The sequence below is a fragment of the Dromiciops gliroides genome, chromosome 2 (assembly GCF_019393635.1).
Source record: "Dromiciops gliroides isolate mDroGli1 chromosome 2, mDroGli1.pri, whole genome shotgun sequence".
In the NCBI taxonomy this organism is placed as follows: domain Eukaryota; kingdom Metazoa; phylum Chordata; class Mammalia; order Microbiotheria; family Microbiotheriidae; genus Dromiciops; species Dromiciops gliroides.
In genome coordinates, this window is record NC_057862.1 from 468660456 (window position 1) to 468667262 (window position 6807).

General features: G+C 41.7%; 1 pseudogene; it reads left to right on the forward strand.

Moving 5' to 3' along the window:
* The first annotated feature begins 1295 nt into the window (after nt 1-1295).
* Nucleotides 1296-1574, forward strand: LOC122743701 (annotated as a pseudogene).
* Nucleotides 1575-6807: the final 5233 nt, after the last annotated feature.

Below are 6807 nucleotides of genomic sequence, written 5' to 3' on the forward strand. Positions count from 1 at the left end.
GCCAGCTTTATTTTTTTTTCAGGACCACAATTTCACTCCCAACCTAAGCCTCCCTGAAAAGAGGGGTTTTATTCTTCATTAGATGTAGGTAATCATAACATATGCACATACGTTTGTATACGAGGGAGAGTTTATAAAAAGATGGAAGTGACTTCATTAAAGGACCAGAACTTAGGGCAGCTAGGTGGTGCAGGGGATTAAGCACTGTCCCTGGATTCAGGAGGACCTGAGTTCAAATCTGGTCTCAGACACTTGACACTAGCTGTGTGACCCTGGGCAAGTCACTTAACCCTCATTGCCCTGCCAAAAAAAAAAAAAAAAGACCAGAACTTAAAGAGAGAAATTAATGACATGCCTTCAATGTATTTACCTTTGCAGACTAAGCATGTGTTCCAACAATGCTGACCAAGACAATTCCTCTTTTGGAAATGCTTCTCCTCTGAGCCCCGGTTTTCTCCCTTGTAAAACAGGGTTAATGACACCTGCCCAGCCTACCTCAGCAGGGTTGTTCTGAGACAAAAATGAACTAATGTGCCATTGACAGTGACAATCCATGTTCCAATGAAAAATTCTTTTAATTATAGCCAATGTATCAGTGAATATGTATCAATACATCCATGGAAAAGCACATCAGTTATAATGAATATATTAAACTATGAAATGTACAGTCTCAAAAGGACAATACCAGCCAAAGTGTAAAATATTATTATTTACATGACCTTGCATATGTATCATTGAATGGATGAATGACCCACTGTGAGAAACATAGACTTCCCAAGGCTATGTGTTCTCGATGATCCCTGTTTGTTAATTTCACTCATTCATTTGATTAATTTCAAAAGGGTCCCTGAGGCCCTTGTGTATGAGTACAGATAACAGCCTTTAAATGAAATCTGGCAGTTCAAATGTCCCTTCCAGGAAAGCCAGATGGTTACTATATGAATCCTTCCTTTAAACTGAAGCTCAGCCCCTGGGAGCTCAGCAGAACAGAAGCAACTTTCAATCCTAGGATTGTACATTCATCACTGAAAGAGACCTTAAAGTCCATCTCTTTCAACCTCCTTGTTTGACATGTCATGGACATTATTTTTTTGTCCCATCTGAGGAGCTGACAGTTCCATGTTTGGGGTCAGCCCCCTACATAAAGTCAAAGAGATAAGAAGAGCCCAAGGGACTAGGGCAGAAAGGATCTGTCATTCGGGCAACAAGCATTTATTAATAATACCATGAGGTCAGTAGTACAAACATTATCATAGTCATTTAGCTCTTCAAGTTCTGGGCCCACGACTGGCAATATGGCTAAATGAACCAAGAAGGTCGGAATTGTTGGTAAATATGGAACACGTTATGGTGCATCCCTCAGAAAAATGGTAAAGAAAATTGAAATTAGCCAGCATGCCAAGTATACCTGCTCCTTCTGTGGCAAGACCAAAATGAAGAGACGGGCTATGGGTATCTGGCATCATGGATCCTGTATGAAAACAGTAGCTGGTGGTACATGGACCTACAATACCACCTCTGCAGTTACAGTCAAATCCGCCATCAGAAGACTGAAGGAATTGAAAGACCAGTAAAATCTTCTCCCCATCAAATATCTGTAGCCCATAGTCCAACAATAAATGGGTTAATTTATGGAATAAAAAAACCAAGCATTTATTAAGTGCTGACTATGTAGCAAACATTGCATTAAGAATTGGGGTATGGGGCAGCTTGGTGGTGCAGTGGATAAAGCACTGGCCCTGGATTTAGGAGTACCTGAGTTCAAATCTGGCCTCAGACACAACACTTACTAGCTGTGTGACCCTGGGCAAGTCACTTAACCCCCATTGCCCCACAAAAAAAAAAAAGAATTGGGGTATGGGGGCAGCTAGGTGGCACAGTGGATAGAGCACAGGCCCTGGAGTCAGGAGTACCTGAGTTCAAATCCGGTCTCAGACACTTAATACTTACTAGCTGTGTGACCCTGGGCAAGTCAGTTAATCCCAATTGCCTCACTAAAAAAACAAACAAACAAAAAAAGAATTGGGGTATGGGGCAGCTAGGTGGTGTAGTGGATAAAGCACTAGCCCTGGATTCAAGAGTACCTGAGTTCAAATCAGGCCTCAGACACTTGACACATACTAGCTGTGTGACCCTAGGAAAGTCACTTAACCCTCATTGCCCCCCCCAAAAAAAGAATTAAGGCATCTCATCCCCTCTGATCTTCCATAGCACTTCATTTGTTCCTTGCTTTGGACAATTTTCACATTCGGCCAACATTTATAGTTATTTGAGTATACAGCTTAACTCCCTTATTAGATTTATGAGCTCTGTGAGGACAGAAATTTTATCTCATAGAATCAATCATTGGACCACAGTTGGAAGGAACTTCAGAGGTCATCTATTTCAACCTATCCCTGAAAAACAAATCCTTTACAACTTACCCTACAAGTGATCGTCCAGCCTTTGTTGGATAAGTGTCACACTCTATAAAGTTTTCAGAGTCATTGCCCTTCTCTCCCTCGTCTCTAGGAACCCATCCATAGGTGTGTGAATTGAGGGATTTACTCAATGAGAATTCAACTTTAGGGTCCCCTCTCTAGGAATCTGTCTATATGTGTGTGAATTGGGGTATTTACCTAATGAGAATTCAACTTGAAGGCCCCCATCCACTAATAACCCCATCTCCTTTCTGATCTCATTATATTTCAGTGAATTCAGGCTATGTGACCTTGCCATCAAAGAACAGGCTCTCCACAGAAGCAAACACATATGCTTGGAGACGACAAATAATTGTTTTTCTTCTTAGCATCAAATCAATCAGTAAATAATATATATAGTCTAGGGGCAGCTAGGTGGTGCAGTAGATAAAGCACCAGCCCTGGATTCAGGAGTACCTGAGTTCAAATCAGGCCTCAGCTGTGTGACCCTGGGCAAGTCACTTAACCTTCATTGCCTCACACCCAAAATAATAATAATAATATATAGTCTAGCATTAGAAGTAGCATGGCATAGTGGATAGAAGTTCTACCTTTAACACACATTATTTACATGATACTAGGCGAATCACTTAACTACTCAGTACCCTCCAAGGGAACTCTCTCAGGCTATAAGTTTCCTAAACCAAAAAAAATCACAGAACCAGATCAAAACAAAACCCTACTATCCAGTACAAATGAGATTCCCTTACCAACAGGCTTTGGGACTTGGGTTGGAATAAAACATTTACCAAGTAGCTACAAGCATCTTGTTCTCATAAACCCCAGAAATCCTCCAGACATGGGATCAAACCAAATCTAGAAGTTCTAGGAAATGTATGGTTTCATTCCTTTCTTGAGTGGGCACACATATGTTAACAATCCAGTTCCATGGGTTAATTGACTCCTTAATTCCAGCAGGGCTGGTCCTCAGTTGCCATTGTAGAAACTGGAGGGACTCTGGACTGGGGACTCATTGCATGGGGAAGCCAGATGGACTTGAGAGAAGATGGAAACTTTTCTTGAACTTGGAAGTCTCATCTTGTGAAGGGACCTATGATGTCTGCTTTTAGAAGCAACTAGTGGATAGAGTGTTGGACCTGGAATTAGGAAGACCTGAATTCAAACCTGGCCTCAGACACTTACTAACTCTATGATCATGGACAAGTCAGTGTCTTGACTCTCTAACCTCTGTTTTGCCTCAGCTTCCTCAACTATAAAACAGGAATTTTAATAGCACCTACTTCCCAGGGTGGTTGTGAGAATCAAATGAGATAATATTTGTTAGGCACTTAACACAATTCCTGACACAGTAGATGCTTAATAAATGCTTGTTTTCCTGCTTCCTTGTTTCCTTTCTTCTTTGCTTCCTTTCTTCTTTCCTTTGTTAACTCTGAAAAAAATTATCAAAGAGCTCACAGAGGTAATAGACAAAAAGCCTTCTTTATTCCATTGGAGGAGGGAAACTAGATATGTGTGCTGGTCTAGGACCGAGGAGACCCAAGGCAGCAAAGCTAAGCATGGATACATATAGATACAGCAAAACAAAGAATCAAGCAGTGAGGTGTAACGGCAGCAATGAGGTGTAACAGCAGCAACAGGAGCAATGTGGCAAGTATGCTGACTGACAAAAAGTCTGTTCATAGCAGGGCTTCGTGACTGGGACATGGTTCCTACAGGTGCTTACCCAAGCTCAGGGACCATATAGGGCTGGTTTGAGCCAGTTCTGTGACTTAGCTGCAGCAGAGTTCATCCAGAGAGTGAGCACAAAGGACTGTTGTTAGGCTAAGCTCAGGGCACAGCTTGCCTGCTGTGTGCTTTAACCCTGGAAAATAAGGTGTTTCATAATAATAAAAAAAAAAAAGAGAGGAGTGGTTTTAACATGGGGGTCTCAACACTTTCCACCTTCCCTCCCGCATTCCTTCTTTCCTTCTTTCCTACCTCCTTCCTTCCTTTTCTCCCTCCCTCCCTCCTTCCTTCCTTCCTTCTTTCCTACAGCTAACCCATCATAGAACAGGGTTAGTGAGCTCAGTGGCTGGCCTAGCAAGGAGAAGCCTTCCCTCACTATTACTAGGGCATTGTTTTCTCTAACCTTGAGTATGGTATCCCTCTGCTCCTAAAACTTTCATTTCACTTCCTAGTCCCAACTCCTCTCACTCCCCAGCCCCCACTGTTCCTTTAAGGGGAATTATTATCCTCTCTGCTCCTCCTAACCTTTGCTCCTAATTATACCCTCTTGTGACAAGTTGAACAATTTTCCCTCTTCTATGTGATATCCCTTCAAAAAACTTGAAGGTAGAAAGATGTTCAACATTTATCTTCATATTCTTTTTTTTTTTTTGCAGGGCAATGGGGGTTAAGTGACTTGCCCAGGGTCACACAACTAGTAAGTGTCAAGTGTCTGAGGTCAGATTTGAACTCAGGTATTCCTGAATCCAGGGCGGGTGCTTAATCCACTACACCACCTAGCCACCCCTATCTTCATATTCTTCACCATGTCTTTATCAGGAGCTCAAGAATGTTAGAATAAAGGAACAGATGAATGATTGATTGAAGAACAATGATAATACCATGCAGAGATCCAGTGGGGACATTTCCCACGTCTCTTACAGTCCCTGGGATAGGTTTGGTTCAGGCAGAGGACTACAATATTCCCCAGTAGTGATTTTGTAGATGTGTGTTATGCTTCCCTTCAGTGGCTGGGATTATGATCTTGTGGGGTTGGTTCAATAATGGCTGCAGTATGACTATCTTTGCTTATGTCCTCAGAATTCTACTGCTCTCAGGTCCATCTCCTGGAGTGGTTACTTCATTCCCCATTCCTGCTACCTGCAGAACTATCTCCTGTTTAGTGAAGTTTCCAGGAATCAAGGAATACTTTGCAGGAGAACTTAGACCTTTTGAGCCAACTGATGATTTATAATTTACTCAGCAATTTCTTTCCTAATCCTACATTGCCAAAATAAGGGTCTCTTCCACTGAGACTGTACCATGATGCCTGATGACAGCTCCATTGTCTTTTAATGTGATGGTGTCTCCCAATGCTCAAATCTCCCAAGATAGGCTCATTTTCCTCACACAGGACATCTCCACCTACTCTGGAGTTTTGCTTCTGCCTTGTCCCAGAGAAAAGTCAATGTGATTAATACTACATAATTCATAGGGCTCCCATCTAAACCTTGTCCTGGTATCCTTCCGATACCACCAGAATAAGCTTAAACAACATACCGAACAAGAACGAACAAGAATAGGCCAGTGTGTTTACAAAGCACTGGGTAGCATATTAAACAACAATTCAGGAGGTCAGACTGTGTACTGTTATGATACTTTATGTACCAAAGAAGTCCTGCCAGTCCCTAATCTCATTCTATTCAATGGCAAGAATCAGTTTTTGAGTCTCACTCATTCTGGAAGTTACAAGACTCCATCCCAGGTTCTGAAGGAAAATTGGGAATTCCCATGTTCTCCTTTGTTCTTAGAAAGTGGATGACAAAAAAAAAAGTAGATGACATATCTCCCAGCTCCACCCCTCTCTGGATGAATAAGTCAATTTACCATGTAAGAGATGGAGATTATTGTGTAATTTATCCCACAGAATCAGCTCTGAGCCCCTATCCAACTACAAAACCTTATATTTCACTAAACTTTGATTCTGTGACCTTGGCATAATGGGGTTATCTACCCAAAGGAACAAATAAAATATGCTTAGATACTATATGCATTATTTTAGTCTTGGCATAGAATCAGTAAGAGCAATAAAGCAATACATAGCAAAACATCTACTATAGCCTCTCCCAGAGAAGTCAGGTGATACATATGCTACTCAACATGTAGGAAAGAGGGAAGGCAACAAGCCTTCCATGTGCCAGGCACTGGGCTAAGTGCTTTATAAATATTAAGTCATTTAATCCTCACAACATTCCTGTGAGAGAGGAGCAATATGATGCCCATTTTACAGAAAATGAGGCAGAGTTCAAGTGAATTATCCAGTGTCACATCACCATTAAGTGTCTGAAGGTAGATTTAAACTCAGATCTTCCTGACTCCAGACCCCACAATTTGGTTTGCTTAGCTCCCATAGCTGCTCCTTTTGCAAACAGGCAAAGGAATTGTGGACAGTACAACACAAGTTTGCAAATTACTGAAAACAAATAGGGAATTTCCAAGTTCTCTATGCTTCTCAGACAATACTGCAAGTAACATTTGATGCACACATCCAGAAGGGCCTTTAGATGCAGACTCAGGAACTTGGGATCTGAGACCTCTCACAGGATGGGGCTTAGACTCCAATTTGAGTCGAAACTAGGACTTTTGAAGGCTTCTGAATTTCCATCCAGGGTTCTTCAGAAGC